Below are 16,719 nucleotides of genomic sequence, written 5' to 3'. Positions count from 1 at the left end.
GTTCTGTGTGGTGCTCAGCTGCAGGGGACCAGGTGAGGGTTCTGTGTGGTGCTCAGCTGCAGGGGACCAGGTGAGGGGTTCTGTGTGGTGCTCAGCTGCAGGGGACCAGGTGAGGGGTTCTGTGTGGTGGTGCTCAGCTGCAGGGGACCAGGTGAGTGTACTGTGTGGTGCTGCTCAGCTGCAGGGGACCAGGTGAGAGTTCTGTGTGGTGCTCAGCTGCAGGGGACCAGGCGAGGGTTCTGTGTGGTGCTCAGCTAAAGGGACTCGGTGAGGGTTCTGTGTGGTGCTGAGCTGCAGGGGACCAGGTGAGTGTTCTCTATGGTGCTCAGCTGCAGGGGACCAGGTGAGGTTTCTGTGTGGTGCTCAGCTGAAGGGGACCAAGTGAGGGTTCTGTGTGGTGCTCAGCTGCAGGGGACCAGGTGAGGGGTTCTGTGTGGTGCTCAGCTGCAGGGGACCAGGTGAGGTTTCTGTGTGGTGCTCAGCTGCAGGGGACCAGGTGAGGGGTTCTGTGTGGTGCTCAGCTGCAGGGGACCAGGTGAGGTTTCTGTGTGGTACTCAGCTGCAGGGTACCAGGTGAGTGTACTGTGTAGTGCTGCTCAGCTGCAGGGGACCAGGTGAGGGTTCTGTGTGGTGCTCAGCTGCAGGGGACCAGGTGAGGGTTCTGTGTGGTGCTCAGCTGCAGGGGACCAGGTGAGGGTTCTGTGTGGTGCTCAGCTGAAGGGACCAGGTGAGGGTTCTGTGTGGTGCTCAGCTGCAGGGGACCAGGTGAGGGTTCTGTGTGGTGCTCAGCTGCAGGGGACCAGGTGAGGGTTCTGTGTGGTGCTCAGCTGAAGGGGACCAGGTGAGGTTTCCGTGTGGTGCTCAGCTGAAGGGGGCCAGGTGAGGGTTCTGTGTGGTGCTCAGCTGCAGGGGACCAGGTGAGGGGTTCTGTGTAGTGGTGCTCAGCTGCAGGGGACCAGGTGAGTGTACTGTGTGGTGCTGCTCAGCTGCAGGGGACCTGGTGAGGGGTTCTGTGTGGTGCTCAGCTGCAGGGGACCAGGTGAGGGGTTCTGTGTGGTGCTCAGCTGCAGGGGACCAGGTGAGGGTTCTGTGTGGTGCTCAGTTGCAGGGGACCAGGTGAGGTTTCTGTGTGGTGCTCAGCTGCAGGGACTCGGTGAGGGTTCTGTGTGGTGCTGAGCTGCAGGGGACCAGGTGAGTGTTCTCTATGGTGCTCAGCTGCAGGGGACCAGGTGAGGTTTCTGTGTGGTGCTCAGCTGAAGGGGACCAGGTGAGGTTTCTGTGTGGTGCTCAGCTGAAGGGGACCAGGTGAGGGTTCTGTGTGGTGCTCAGCTGCAGGGGACCAGGTGAGGGGTTCTGTGTGGTGCTCAGCTGCAGGGGACCAGGTGAGGTTTCTGTGTGGTGCTCAGCTGCAGGGGACCAGGTGAGGTTTCTGTGTGGTGCTCAGCTGCAGGGGACCAGGTGAGGGTTCTGTGTGGTGCTCAGCTGCAGGGGACCAGGTGAGGGGTTCTGTGTGGTGCTCAGCTGCAGGGGACCAGGTGAGGTTTATGTGTGGTGCTCAGCTGCAGGGGACCAGGAGAGGGTTCTGTGTGGTGCTCAGCTGCAGGAGACCAGGTGAGGGTTCTGTGTGGTGCTCATCTGCAGGGGACCAGGTGAGGGTTCTGTGTGGTGCTGCTCAGTTGCATGGGACCAAGTGAGTGTTCTGTGTGGTGCCCAGCTGCAGGGGACCAGGTGAGTGTTCTGTGTGGTGCCCAGCTGCAGGGGACCAGGTGAGTGTTCTGTGTGGTGCTCAGCTGCAGGGGACCAGGTGAGTGTTCTGTGTGGTGCCCAGCTGCAGGGGACCAGGTGAGTGTTCTCTATGGTGCTCAGCTGCAGGGGACCAGGTGAGGGGTTCTGTGTGGTGCTGCTTAGCTGCAAGGGACCAGGTGAGCTTTCTGTATGGTGCTTAGCTGCAGGCGACCATGTGAGGGTTCTGTATTTTTATTTTATTTATAACGTGCCAATATATTACGCAGCGCTGGACATTAGTTACAGACAATATTTAGGGGTGACGTACAGTAATAAGACAATACAGAAATACATGCAAACCAGGTCATGCAACACAGTATGAGTAAAAGTTAATGCTTAGTCAGTGATTGGATGGGAGCATGGAGATTAGGCAAGTTGAGTTCACTCACATCCATAGGATGGGTGCACGGTGATGGAGGTGCATGACCAGGTAGAAGACACAAGGAGGGAGGACCCTGCCGAAGGCTTACAATCTAGAGGGAAAAGGAGGGACACGAAAGGTAGGGGACCAGAGTTGTTCAGCTACGGGTTTAAAGCACCAGTGAAGGGGGGTAGGCCAGAGTGAAAAGATGTGTTTTGAGGAGGAGCAGTGCTTTTCAGCACAGGTAGATTTGGGCGCAGCCGGCGCAACCATAGACTAGAATAGGAATCACTTGTATAGCGGCGCTCAGTGAGTAACGTCGCCTCCGTCAGAAGATGGAGCCGAAGTTGCTTTTAAAACACAATAATTCGGCCTTCAGCAATAGCTGGAAGCCAAATTATATCATTCCCCACTATCCATGGCGGCCTGGAATGGGAATAGTAATTAACACGGCCCAGACTTGTGCAGAAGCAGGATCAGCCATATACCGGCTGTGTCCTGCCCCCAAGTCTACCGGCGCCAATTTCATATGTATGCGTTTTGAGGGCCTTTTTGAAAATGTTGAAGGAGGGCTCAGCACTAATAGGCGGAGGTATAGAGTTCCATAGTGTTGGAGCAGCTCTTGAGAAGTCCTGGAGTCGTGCATGAGACTGGGTGATGCGGGAGGCAGTCAGGCGAAGTTCATTGGAGGAGCAGAGTGAGCGGTTAGATGTGTACCTCTGAGTAAGATCAGAAATGTAGGTTGGGCAGGTTTTGTGGACAGATTTATAGGCCAGACACAGTATCCTGAATCTGATTCTGGACTGGATAGGAAGCCAGTGGAGGGATTCACGGAGGGGAGCCGACGTGGTGCAGCGATGGGAGGAGTGTATAATTCGGGCCGCCGCATTTATGACGGACTGCAGCAGGGCAATCCGGGTCATAGGGAGACCAGACAGAAGGGTATTGCAGTAGGCAAGGCGGGAAATTATGAGGGCATGGATGAGGAGTTTGGTGGTGACAGGGATCAGGAGAGAGCGGTTCCTGAAGATGTTGCGGAGGTAAAAGTTGCAGAATTTTGTGAGGGTTTTGGATGGGGGGAGGGGGAGGATAGAGAGTGCGGAGTCCAGGGTGACACCCAGCCAGCGGGTTTGAGAGGTAGGGTGAATGGTAGTGTGGTTAACAGTGGCATGCACATCTTGAAGGAGAACAGTAGGGGGCCAAGGACCGAGCCTTGGTGGAATCCTACCGAGAGGTGGTTGGGGGTGGATGAGGACTCCTTGAAGGAGGTCATGAAGGAGCGGTTGGAGAGGTTTGCTGCTCATCAGCTGCAGAGGACTAGGTGAGGTTCGGTATGGTGCTTCTCAGCTGCAGGGGACTAGGTGAGGGTTCTGTATGCTGCTTCTTAACTGCAGTGGACCAGGTGAACATTCTGTATGCTGTCTCTCAGCTGCAGGGGACCATGTGAGCATTCTGTATGCTGCTTCTCAGCTGCAGGGGAGCAGGTGAGCTCTCTGTATGCTGCTTGCCAGCTGCAGGGGACCATGTGAGCTCTCTGTATGCTGCTACAGGGGACCAGGTGAGCTCTCTGTATGCTGTTGCAGGGGACCAGGTGAGGGAACTGTATGGGGCTTCTCAGCTGCATGGGACAAGGTGAGCTCTCTGTATGCTGCTGCTCAGCTGCAGGGGACCAGGTGAGGGTTCTGTATGGTGCTCAGTTGGAGGGGACCAGGTGAGCTTTCTGTATGCTGCTGCTCAGCTGCAGGGGACCCGGTGATTGCTCTGTATGCTGCTTCCCTGCTGCAGGGGACCAGGTGAGCTCTCTTATGCTGCTTTTCAGCTGCAGGGGACCAGTTGAGCGCTCTGTATGGGGTTTCTCGGCTGTACTGGACCAGGTGAGTGGGTCTGTATGGTGCTGAGAGAGAGAGAGAGAGAGAGAGAGAGAGAGAGAGTGTGTGTGTGGCCTGGGGATACCTTCTTTCTCAGGACTATCTGCAATAATTATGGGTTTAAGGGCTTGTTTCCACTATGGGCGATTTTGGTGAGATTTCTCACACACAAATCCATCTCTGGCATCGCAGCCCTTTGAAATCTGTATGCTGCTTCTGAATTCACATGTAGAAAAAAAACGAAAGCTTCAGAATTTCAGACAAAGCATCCGAATCGCCATAGCCATGCAATGCTCTGCTCTAGTGGAAACCTGTCCTAAGCCATTGGCGATTTTAGACATTGGTGCTTGTGTTTTAATGTCAAGTTTTTTTTTTTTTATTAAAGTGGAACTGTCAGCAATACTATCTCAGAAAAAAAAAAAACATAAGTACATAAATACTTGCTCTACTTACATAACCTATGTATTGCAGTGTCCACATTTTGATTTTAGTGATTTTTCTACGTTAAAAAAGAGAAATTCCTTCTTAGGATTATCCATTTTAACTGTGTCTATCTTGAAGTCAATCCTGATGTCATTTCCTCCCTTACTCTCCTCTGCCTGATTTTGTATGCATTGCCCGCCCTCCTCCCAGTTTTCAGGCACTCCCACCCAGCTCTGTAATAGAATATGCATTGTCTCAGCATGCAAAATATTGGCCAATCAGAAAGGAACAGAGGTGTGGGAGGGGAAAACAGGAGGGAAAGAGGCTCCAGCCAATCAGGCTGCATTGCTTAAGTCTGGGGGGAAAGTAAAGAAGCAAAAAAAGACAACCCAGCATGCCCTGCAACTTCCTTTGTGCGACAGATGTACCAAATAAGAACAAGGGAAACTGGGGAATGTTGTTTTATAGATAAGAAAACTAAGAGTGATTTTTAACTTTTGGATTGCCAGGTTAACATCCTTATTACTTGTTTACCAGATAAAAATAAAGAATTGATTTTATACCCGACAGTTGCACTTTAAGGCCTCTTTTACACTTGCATTAAAAACCCTGCATTGCATTACCATTTTTTACTACAGGGTAACCCAACGGCAATGCAAGGCATACTATGTTTGCCCCTGTTAAAACGCTGCTATCCCGTGGCAGAACAAGGATTTTTTTACCCCCCAAATCCCCTGTGCAAAATCCATGACTTCCTTGGTCGTGGATTTTGCTGCCTAGGGAGGCAGAGCTTTTGGCTGCAGCTCTGCCTCCATGCGCGTCAATCAGTGCATATCTCCGCCTCTCCCCCGCCCCTCTCAGTGAAAGAAAACTGATGGGCGGGGGAGAGGTGGCGATCCTCGCTGATAGACGCGTGTAAAGGCAAAGCTGCAGCCAAAAGCTCTGCCTCTCACGGAAGCGCTCCCCGCAGTGTGCCTTAGGGGATTTGGGGGGTAAAAAACCCTCGTTCTGCTGCAGGATAGCGGCGTTTTAACAGGGGCAAACATGCCTAACATAAATAAAAGGTAAAAAGCCATTTTTCCCTGGACGTCTCCCAGGACAGCACCCCTCCTTGAGAGACTTGTCTCTCTTCCTCAATTTGGACAGGAAGCTAAAAGATTAAAAAATTAGCATAACAAGCAGGCAGGCAGCATAAGTACCCTGTACTCACATAGAGACCTCAGTTTGTTTTTCTGTCCCGGACGGGATGCATGGGGGAAATCTCTGCAGTGCTATCAGGGTCAGGCGGCCAAGGTCAGCGCTGTAGCAGGCTCACGCGAAACGCCGGTCAGGGGAGCCGGTCTTGAGTCTGCGCAGCGTGGAGGAGGCTTCTTCCTATCAGGCGGCATCTTTATGTGTGCAGTGGTGCGCAAAGATCTACTTCTGCAGGGTATGGCATTTCATCCCAACCTTCCACTTCTTCATCTTACAGCATGGAACCTGAGTGGAGTATCCTAAAGGCTAAAGGTTTTTCAGATAACTTGTCAGAAACCCTAATCCAAAGTAGGAAAAAGGTGACTAGGTTTATTTATCAAAAAGCATGGAGAATCTATTCAGAGTGGTGTGCTGAAAGATCCTTGAATTTAACCTTATCTTCTTCAGTACTGGAGTTCCTGCAGCAGGGCTTCCAGAAAGGACTGAGTATCAGTACTTTGAAGGTGCAAACATCAGCCATTAGTGTGTTTCTGGAAAGAAGGTTGGCAACAGAAGAATACTTTGTCAGATTCTTTCAGGCATTTAAGAGACTTCGTCCAGTGATCCGTTCCAGAATTCCATCCTGGGATTTAAACACTGTTCTACAGGCTATGTGTGCACCACCATTTGAACCATTGGAACAAATTTCTGATAAACTTCTTTCACCAAAGACTGCTTTTCTTTTAGCAATCACAACAGCGAGAAGAGTAGGAGAACTTCAGGCCTTATCAATTAGAGAACCTTATTGTATAATTTCAGATGATAGAATTACCTTACGGTTGGATAGTGCTTTTCTTCCTAAGGTGGTTTCCAAATTTCACAGATCACAGGAAATATACTTACCCTTGTTTTGTCCAAATCCGTCCAACGAGAAGGAAAAAAGACTACATTGCTTAGATGTGAGAAGGTGTATTCTTCACTACATAGAAAGAACAAGAAATTGGAGAAAGTCTGATGCAATGCTAGTCTTATTTGGAGGAAAATTGAGAGGAAATCAGGCATCTAAAGCCACTCTGGCAAGATGGATCAGACAGGCTATTTCCACTTCATACCAGTCCCAAGGGAAACTGCTTTCTTCATCAGTAAAGGCTCATTCAACGAGGTATCTCAGCTTCATTGGCAGAGAGGGCTGGAGCTTCCATTGACCAGATTTGCAGAGCGGCGACTTGGTCTAGCCAGAATAATGTCAAACACTATAAATTAAATATCTTATCTAGTGCAGATTTAAGCTTTGGCCGGAAGGTTTTACAAGCAGTCGTCCCACCCTAGAATGGATCTTGTTCATCTCTCAAGTAGGGGTGCTGTCCTGGGAAAGACCAACTTTACTTACGGTAACATCTTTTCCAGGAGTCAGGACAGCACCCCTACAATCCACCCTGCTGTGGGAATTTTGAAAGGTAAGGTATACAGGTATTGTTTTTTTGTTTTTAAAGTATCAAGTAGGGTCCAGGTAATCTTTATTACTAACTGAGGTCTCTATGTGAGTACAGGGTACTTATGCTGCCTGCCTGTTATGCTATTTTTAGAATCTTTTAGCTTCCTGTCCAAATTGGGGAAGAGAGACAAGTCTCTCAAGGAGGGGTGCTGTCCTTCTGACTCCTGGAAAAGACGTTACCATAAGTAAAGTTGGTCTTTAAATTGGCTTAAGACTCTCTTTAATGGTTCGTGTTGCGCCGGAAGTGCCTGTTCCACCACCGAGCCGACGCAGGGGCAACGGGACGTTACTGCCAGACTACAGCGGATGGCAGAAGTAATGTAAGTCATTAGGTGACACTGACTAATAACTTTTAAAACGGTTGGTGGCAGCATTTTAGCATGCATGCACGGAACAATGGGAATTCCATTGACAAACTTCCTGTCCAGCAGGCAGTAGGTTACGGAGTGAGGAACGTGCAGTGGGGCAGCGTTATGCATATGACCCTGTCGGCGCACTCTGCCGCAGGGTCATATGTTTGTGGTTTTTTTTTACAATGCGATGGGGGCAAGGGCATCGCACCACAAACGCACATCACATGTACAACTGGCCTCAAGGGATTAGCAAATGGGCTTATATAGTAGAGCAAATTGTCACAGGGATGATGTACAAGGGATACAGTACAGTCTAGATAATCTATATCTGATTGTAATACCATTCACCAAGGGCAATTATGCCAGAGGATACTAAATAAATGGGGAATTAGTAAGTAAAAGAAGAGAAAAAATATTTTCCAGCTATTGGTAGAAAACAACAGAATATATAAAAAGAAAATCAGTTAATGAGGTCAGGTGTTGCATTGTGCTTGCGTTTTAGGCTGTGTTCACACATAAAAGGTGTACAGTTTTGGTCCGGTCTAGTCCTGTCAGTTTTGTATGGGTTTCAATGGGTGTGTTTACACATAAAGTGTACATTATTCAGTCCAGTCAGGTACAATGATAAAAAACTGATAGGACGATACTGGACCGGACCGTAAATGTGCAGATTTATGTGTGAACCAGGCCTTACAGAAAGTAGACTAGACACATACAGTATATGCGCGCTCCGTGTTACAACCAGGACAAAAGGATATTCTGTCTAAAGTGAATCAGTTCTCCAGTGCCAGTGTCAGACAATGAAAGGAGGAAAGGTAGCGTCCAGAGCAGCTCTTAGTGGTGGAATTTGACAAATGTCTGTATCAAAAAAAGGAGAGAGAAGAGAGCACCTCTGGTGCAATACCTTTAATTTCATTTGCAAATAGCAAAATAAATGCATTGTACAAGATTGCAAAAATTTGCATGTGCCCAATGTTCCACTGCTTGGACGTCGACCGTGGCCATTGGGGGACATCAACAGTTTGCAAATTGCACAAGAAATGCAGCGGCCAGTGGGGGACATCAACAAGGGTACGTGGTAAGTCTGGATTCCAGGCAAGCCCCGTGTGATGGGTGATGATGATGCGTTTCCACACACCAGTGTTTCTCTGTCCTGACTTGAACGCGTCCTCATTATCACCCATCACTCGGAGCTTGCCTGGACTCCAGACCTACCACGTACCCTTGTTGATGTCCCCCACTGGCCGCTGCATTTCTTGTGCAATTTGAAAACTGAATTAAAGGTATTGCACCATAGAGGTGTTCTCTTATCTCTCCTTTTTCTTAGAGAAAGTAGATCCTGAATTACATAGCAATAGATGTTTGGAGCCCACAGGTTACGCTGCAGTTCATTGCACATTATTATTGTTAAATTGTATTTATATAGCGACTGTAGTGCTATACACAGTACATAAGGCCAGGTTCACACTGGTTAGTTCACGGATCGGAATGTACTGTATGTGAATGGATCCAATGTTAACCTATGGATCCGTTAGCATGATACGCTGGATGGAGTGCAAGTTTGGTGCTGCAGTAATTTTTCCAGACCACTGAGCCCAGCGAAACGGATGCTGAAGCACTGCATTGGGGGCAATTAGAAACGGATCCCTTAACACACTGGATAGAAAATGAACCGTTCTAGCCAGCAAAAATCTACTTTGGTATTGGGAGTCTGGGGAAATGGGACTGAACCGACGGAGTGAAAACAGATCAGTTTGAATGGAAATCGCATCCGTTTTCCTTGATCCGTTTCCTAGAAAGTGGCAGTGTGTACCGGCCCTTATACATGTATAGTTGATCTGTGGTTTATAACATCATCAATACTGGTATATGTTAATTTGATAAAACAGAGTAGACGTAGGAAACGCTAGCGGAAGCCCCTTGTTCTTGCAAACTTGCAACCCATGGCATACAGGCAGCCTCCCCCCCCCCCCTCCCCCACGGAGTCGCATCTGAGCACAGCCACACTCAGACGCTACCTGTCATGGTTCTCTAACGCTGTATAAATATCGCCACTGCATGTGAAGCACTGACATGTCTAGTGTTACAAATGCTGCCATTCAGCTGCATTTTAATTGCACATGAACAGCGTTTATGGACGGCACACTGAAGTGCCTGACAAGTGCGTAGTTCAGCCTCCCATATGAAAGAGGCCTCTTTCACGTGAGAAGGCAAAATGTGTGCTTGTCAAGCAGTGCAGTCCTCCAGTTGCCATGGGAGCCTTTTTGGCTACAATTATATGCAGCCTAATGTACTTCCCAACCATCTTTTTGTGACATTTTCTACTGACCTTGCGTTTGATGATGTTTCTCCAATTGTAATGGTACTGTGACTCTAATGGTAATCCTGGTGCCCCTTTCCCGCTAATGTGATTTGATTTTCCCACAAATGCAGCATTTTTCCTTAGTTCTCATGAAAATCATGCTGAGTAAACCATCTCTATATATAATTTGCAAGTGTCCCTGTGTCAGTGCTTTTTTGCACTGCGCATGTGCAGGGATGAACACAGAGACAATGCCGAGAGCTGGAGGAGGAAGGGGCGGGCGTGTGTGCGGGCGCGTGACGGGCGCAGCATGCGTGCGCGTGTGGTGGCCGGCCGGAGTAGTGACAGACCTAGCTCGTTTTTAAACGGGCTAAGGTCACTAGTTGGTATATAATAGAAAAATGTCATCATAGTCTGTTTGTGATCCTCCGTGTAAAAGGGTATGTCACAGATCACTAGATATCTTTAAATTATTAACATAGGAGATCCTCTTTAAAAGACAAGCCTGGTCAAGTGCACGCCTGACCTGATTGGAACACCTGATTTGCTCATTAGAATACCAGCGTTCATTCATCATGTTTTTATGTGTTATTTACAGTTCACATTTTTTCAGTGACCTTGGCTTTATGAATTATGCTTTCATTCAGCATATGACAATGTAAAATGTTGTGTGCATTCTGTCAAAAAAAATAATGTCCTTCAGACTCACATTTTTAGAAGCCTTTCTGACATTACAAGTACAAAAATTCCTGTACACCTCACAAACTTTCAAGTGTTGGTACTGTGTTCCTAGCATATTTTTACTATGTATTACTATGCCACAGAATAGTCATGTCAAGGTCACAGTTCTTTTCATCTGATTTTGTATTGCATATTATTTCCCTGTCAAGTGAATGAGTGGTGGAAAGCAGACTACATTTTTCTAAAGAGAAAATAATTTCACTAGTTTTTATTTTTTTATTTTTCAAGTACTGTACCAGTAAACCTCAAATTATCTAAAGTGAATAAGCCCTAAGTATAATTGCCTCTCATGAAGCAATGGTATAAATGTATGTAAGCCCTACTGCAAAATTACTTACAGCTCCCTGACAGTATCCAGCAGCGACTGGCCACAGCACTGGCGGGAAGGTCAAGGTATTTAAACCCTGACCTATTGTCATTCCAGTGCTTTTGAATCAACATACAGCTGCAGTTTGTATCCACACTGTCCCTGCTTGGTTCTCTGTTTCCAACCTGTATCTCTATTTGCCTGCCTGTCAGTCTGCTCTGCTTGCCTGTCAGTTGTTTGCCCTTCCAAGCCAGCTAGCCTGCCGTTCAGTCACTCTGTCCTGTCCTGTCTGTCCCTGTCTTGTCCATCTTTCCTGTCACACCAGTCAATTTTCCCTGTCCTGTCTGCCAGTCTGGGTCCTGTCAGTACAGCCCAGTTTGTACAGCCGTCACTGCAGCCCAGTCTGTTCCCTCCAGGCTGTCACTTTAAAGCGGTATAAAACCCTGACATAATATTCATTAAAAACATGTTTTCCTATTTTTAATATGCCATACAGTTATCATATTTGCTTTTGTGCATAAGTATTATCATTCATTTAGAAATTACAAGTTTCCAAAGTACACTTTTTCTGCTCTGAGAGCTGACTTTGCATTTTATTCATAACTGTTTTTTTTTTCATGTTGAAATATAAGCAGAAATACTTTCTGACTGCCTGTCTGTGTTTAGGAGAGTCTGCAGTGTCAGAGAAGTGTTTGTTTACATTGCTCACTTGATACAATTAAACACAAGATAACATTATCTCTAGTTCGGATGTGTCCAGCTTTCCCGGCATTCAGCTTTTCTGTCCTGTTTACCCTTTGAATGCTGTTCTAGTAAGAAAAAAATGCTGGTAGTATATAATATGCTGTAAGTAATGTTTTAGAGCAAAGAAAAATTGCTGGGTTTCATTCCGCTTTAAGGCCAACCCTTCCAATACTTCGATACTTATCCAGCATCCCCTTCTCAGCACTCCGGTAGTTAACCAGCTAGTTCCCGTTCAGCCTGTACTGTCAGTCCGTTCCAGTCCATCCCATCATGTCCGTCCCACCCTTTTTGTTTTGCCCTTCTGTCCTGTCCAGTTAGTCCATTCAATTTATTCAGTTTCATGAGTCCTGTTTTGTACTCCTTTCCTATCGGCAAGGTAGCCCTTCTGTTCTTCTCGTCTCTGGTGGGGTAGCCCTAGGGGTCGTGACCTGGCAAGCACCAAGCAACAAAGTAGTCTGACACCCATTGCGGTGACTGCCCATCATCCTTTGTGGGGTGCGCTGGTGAAGACTCCATGCCCTGGGTCTGCTCTTATCTATCACCAGTGCTAAGATCAATAGAAGCCTGATACCTAAATTAGTTGTAACTTTTATTTAAAGTAATATTTTGATTTTGCAACCAGGTATGATTTGCATAACTACCATAGGGTTCAACCATAGCTTCTTTGCAACCAAGACAACAGTACATTCATTATTATAACCTAAATGTACAGAATGTCCCCAATTTGTCCTACTTGAGCAATCAGCTGACAGAGCAGGCTTGTTGCTCCTCTGCAAACCTGGTGCTGAGTATTTAGTATTTTTTTTATTAGGAAATCTTTGCCATGTCTAGTGTTTGTATAGGCTAGAAAATGGAAGCAGTGTTTGCTCTCCAGAATCAGCCAGTTCTGCTGCCGCTGCATGGTAGTACAAAGGGGCAGAGCCTAGACTTTATTGTAGGTAAGCATGTATTTTTTAAATGTAAATAATACCTTTACCCATTGTCAGCTAGAGATGGCCCGACTGGTTCGCCGGCAAACGGATTCGCACGAACTTCGTTGGTTCGCATTCGCGGTGAACCGCGAACTTTGTGAGTTCGACCCGCCCCCTATACTACATCATTAGGGTCAACTTTGACCCTCTACATCACAGTCAGCAGGCACAGGGTAGCCAATCAGGCTACACTCCCTCCTGGAGGCCCCCCCCCCCCCTTATGAAAGGCAGGCAGCGTCAGCCAATTCACTCACTCGTGTGGCTGCAGTAATTAGAGAAGGGAGAGAACCTTGCTGCTGACATAGGGAAAGCTTAGTTAGGCTCTTGTGTTAGGCTTGTTAGGTTGCTCCTTCTTGCTGATCTTATTGCTAAAGCACTCCTCATCATTCCGCAACAGCTCTTTTGAGAGTTTATGTTCTTGTGATCTATTTTTTTGTGTGTGTGTGTCTCCCACAGACACTTGTGTTGCATATACAGCCTTGGTAATTCCTACTGTGCCACTGCCAGGCCCAGCACATTCAGTGACTAGTACATAGCAAGGAAATGAACAGCGCTACTTAAAAACAGGCAAGTGCCTACCTGCAAAAGAGTGCAAGCCCCACTTGTGGGATATAATACACACGGAGCATACACATGACCTGTCTACCACTGGAGGAGGATGTTAGTTTCCTGTAACAGCTTGCATGCATGATTGGAGGCCATTCGGAGGCGGCCTGGTGTTGCGCTGATCCACCTTTTGCGCAATTTTCAACATTCAGTGACTGTGTGTGTGTGTGTGTGTGTGTGTGTGTGTGTGTGTGTGTGTGTGTGTGTGTGACAGCTGCAGTGCACAGTTGTAATCCCAATCACTGCATACCCACCTGTTGTGTTCAGTGCACCTACCTACGTGAGTGCACGCATTGTTAATACCACCAGTCACTGCACCTATTCACGGTAAGTGTGTGTGTGACAGCTGTAATCCCAATCACTGCATACCCACCTGTTGTTCAGTGCACCTACCTACCTACGTGAGCGCACACATTATTAATACCACCAGTCACTGCACCTGTTCACGGTACCTGTGTGTGTGACAGCTGTAATCCCAATCACTGCATACCAACCTGTTGTTCAGTGCACCTACCTAGCTACCTATGTGAGTGCACGCATTAATACCACCAGTAACTGCACCTGTTCAGTGTGTGTGTGTGTGTGTGTGTGTGTGTGTGACAGCTGTAATCCCAATCACTGCATACCCGCCTGTTGTTCAGTGCACCTACGTACGTACCTACCTACGTGAGTGCATGCATTGTTAATACCACCAGTCACTGCACCTGTTCACAGTACCTGTGTGTGTGACAGCTGTAATCCCAATCACTGCATACCCACCTGTTGTTCAGTGCACCTACCTACCTACGTGAGCGCACGCATTGTTAATACCACCAGTCACTGCACCTGTTCACGGTACCTGTGTGTGTGTGTGTGTGTGTGACAGCTGTAATACCAATCACTGAATACCCACCTGTTCAGTGCACCTACCTACCTACGTGACCGCACACAGTGTCACTGCACCTGCTCATGGTACCTGTGTGTGTAAGTAACAGCTGCACATTTGTAATACCTATCACTGCATACCCACCTGTTGTTCAGTGCACCTACCTACCTACGTGAGCGCACGCAGAGTTATATACCACCAGTCACTGCACCTGTTCACGGTACCTGTGTGTGTGTGACAGCTGCAAATTTGTAATACCAGTCATTGCATAATTGTTCACAGTATCTGTGTGACCGCATGCTGTGTAATATACCAGTTCGTGCATAGCTGTTAACTGCACCTGTGTGACTGCACATTGTATTAGTCAAGTCAGTGCATACCTTTCACTTCATCCCCCCCGATATGGACAAAACAGGTAGAGGCAGAGGCATAGGTAGACCCAGAGGCAGGCCACCCGGCAGGTCTGTTCGAGGTTGTGCTGACGTTATTTCGTGCGGCCCTGGACCAAAGTACAGTGCTCAGAAGAAGGCACGTCCCATCAACTCCCAAGATTGTCAGGACGTTGTTGACTATTTAACACAGAACACCTCATCTTCCACAGCCACCAGCGCTACTACAAGCACCACATCCGCTGCATTTGACACTTCGCAGGAGTTATTTGGTGGGGAATGCACTGATTCACAGCCATTATTGTTACAACAAGATGAAGGCGCTAAGCAAGTTACACCACCTCATATGTCTGAGTTAGGTGACACTATGGACGTAACGTTGGAGGAGGATGATGAAGTTCCTGCTGTCAGGGCAGAGGCTGGGTGGGTTCCAGCCTATGAGTGCAGGGGCGGGGAGAGAGGAGCCGACATCTATATCTAATTTCTGCCTCTCTGCCTCTCTCCTGCAAGCTGTGTGTGTGTTGCACTCATCGCCTCCCACCCGCTCCATAACGCTGTCCTGTGTCAGCCCTGTCAGCTCTCACTGTAGCAGCAGAGCCGACAGGACCTTGACGCTGAAAATTCCGCCACTAGCTGGCTGGACGGAGCTGTGGGTGGGCGGAGCTCCATGCCGGCAGTCTGACTGCATAGGCTGGAGCTGGTGTCAGCCAGGGGAGATGGTGGTTCTTGGATGGCAGAGCTCAGAAATGTGTGCCTGTGGCTGCAGGAAGCAGCTAGTCACTCACCAAGTACTTGTAGCTCTGCTGTTTGGCACTAAAGCTTCCTAGAACCATTTGTATAGCACTACAATACCTCTCTTTCCCTACTATCCTAAGCTGAGCTATACATTATGGGCACAGCGGTAGCCGTGCTTATCTCACTTCCTCCGTGCTCCAGTAACATCCGTCCTACAGCTCACCGCTCACTCCAGTGCCTGATTCTCCTGCGTAGCGAGTAGTGCTTTGTAGTAGTTGGATGGACATCAGTTAAGCGCCTGGAGGAGGTGAGATAAGCATAGCTAATGCTGCGCTGATACTCTGCTGCAAATACTGGGGCTAATAGAGCACAGGACAGGGAAACATTAGGCACCAGGGAGGCTATATGAGGGAGTGGGGAGCCACTAGACATCAGGGAAGCTAGATGATGGAGGGAGGACCACCAGACACCAGGGAACTTTATAGGGGATGATTATGACTATACGGATGCCACGTGGGATCCTAAGAGACAAGATGACCAAGGGGACAGTTCAGAGGGGGAGTCAGAGAGGAGTAGGAGGAGACGAGTTGCTGAAAGAAGCAGGAGGAACTCGTCTTCAGAAACAGCTGGTGGCAGTGTCCGGTGCCATGTATCAGCACCTATAGACAGCCAGCCAACATGCCCTTCAACGTCAGCTGCTGACGGCACCATAGTGCCCACACCCCTGGGCTTAGCGGTGTGGAAATTTGTTTGTGTGTATGCCTCAGATCAGAGCAATGCCATCTGTTCTCTCTACCGCCAAAAATTGAGCCGTGGAAAGGCCAACTGCCTTATGAAGGCACATGGAGAAAAGGCACAAACAGCTATGGTAAGAACACCTGAGGAAAAGCAGCACACAAAAGCAAAGCCACCCTCCTTATCCTCTTCCACCTTCAGGTGCATCATCTTCAGCCGCTTTCTCCCTTGCACCTTCACAATCACAGCCACCCTCCTCCACTCCGCCTCTCACCTTGAGGGGTTCCGGCTCCTCTACCCACAGCAGCAGCCAGGTGTCCGTGAGGGCAATCTTTGAGCGGAAGAAGCCAATGTCTGCCAGTCACCCCCTTGCCCGGCGTCTGACAGCTGGCTTGGTGGAACTGTTAGCTCGCCAGCTGTTACCATACCAGCTGGTGGACTCTTAGGCCTTCCGAAAATTTGTGGCCATTGGGACACTGCAGTGAAAGATACCAGGCCGCAGTTATTTCTCCAAAAAGGCGATACCCAAACTGTACCTTGAAGTTAAAGGCAAGTGGTGTCATCTCTGGCACACAGCGTTGGGTCAAGGGTCCATCTGACCATGGTCTGCCAAGCACGGTCAGGGCAGGTACATTACTTACACAGCCCATTGGGTCAACCTGGTGACCACTGGCAAGCAGGGAGTACGTGGCTGTGCAGCGGAACTTGTGACACCTCCACGGCTTGCAGGCAGGCCTGCTGCCACCACCTCTCCTTCTCCTCCTACTCCTCCTGCTACATCCTCTTCGCTGTCGTCCTTCTCCTTGGCTGTGTGGCAGTTCAACTCTACTGGTGCTGCGATCTCCTCTACAGCTGCACAGCCCCAG

The 16,719-nt window shown here is 48.5% G+C and overlaps 1 protein-coding gene across 4 annotated transcripts in view; it reads left to right on the top strand.

The window, feature by feature from the left end:
- Positions 1 to 16,719, top strand: part of USP45 (ubiquitin specific peptidase 45) — a 254,120-nt gene that overhangs the window by 36,909 nt on the left and 200,492 nt on the right. The window contains exon 1 of one of the 4 annotated variants that reach the window (XM_068231217.1): positions 3,699 to 3,704. The exons of the other annotated variants lie outside the window; for them this stretch is intronic. The gene's annotated coding sequence lies outside the window, so the exon portion shown is untranslated. Of the gene's footprint in view, positions 1 to 3,698; positions 3,705 to 16,719 lie in introns of those variants that run through there. 4 annotated transcript variants of the gene reach the window in all.

This window comes from Hyperolius riggenbachi, chromosome 4 (genome assembly GCF_040937935.1).
Source record: "Hyperolius riggenbachi isolate aHypRig1 chromosome 4, aHypRig1.pri, whole genome shotgun sequence".
In the NCBI taxonomy this organism is placed as follows: Eukaryota; Metazoa; Chordata; class Amphibia; order Anura; family Hyperoliidae; genus Hyperolius; species Hyperolius riggenbachi.
Note: the sequence above shows the minus strand (reverse complement) of the source record. Positions and strands in the feature narration are given on the sequence as shown.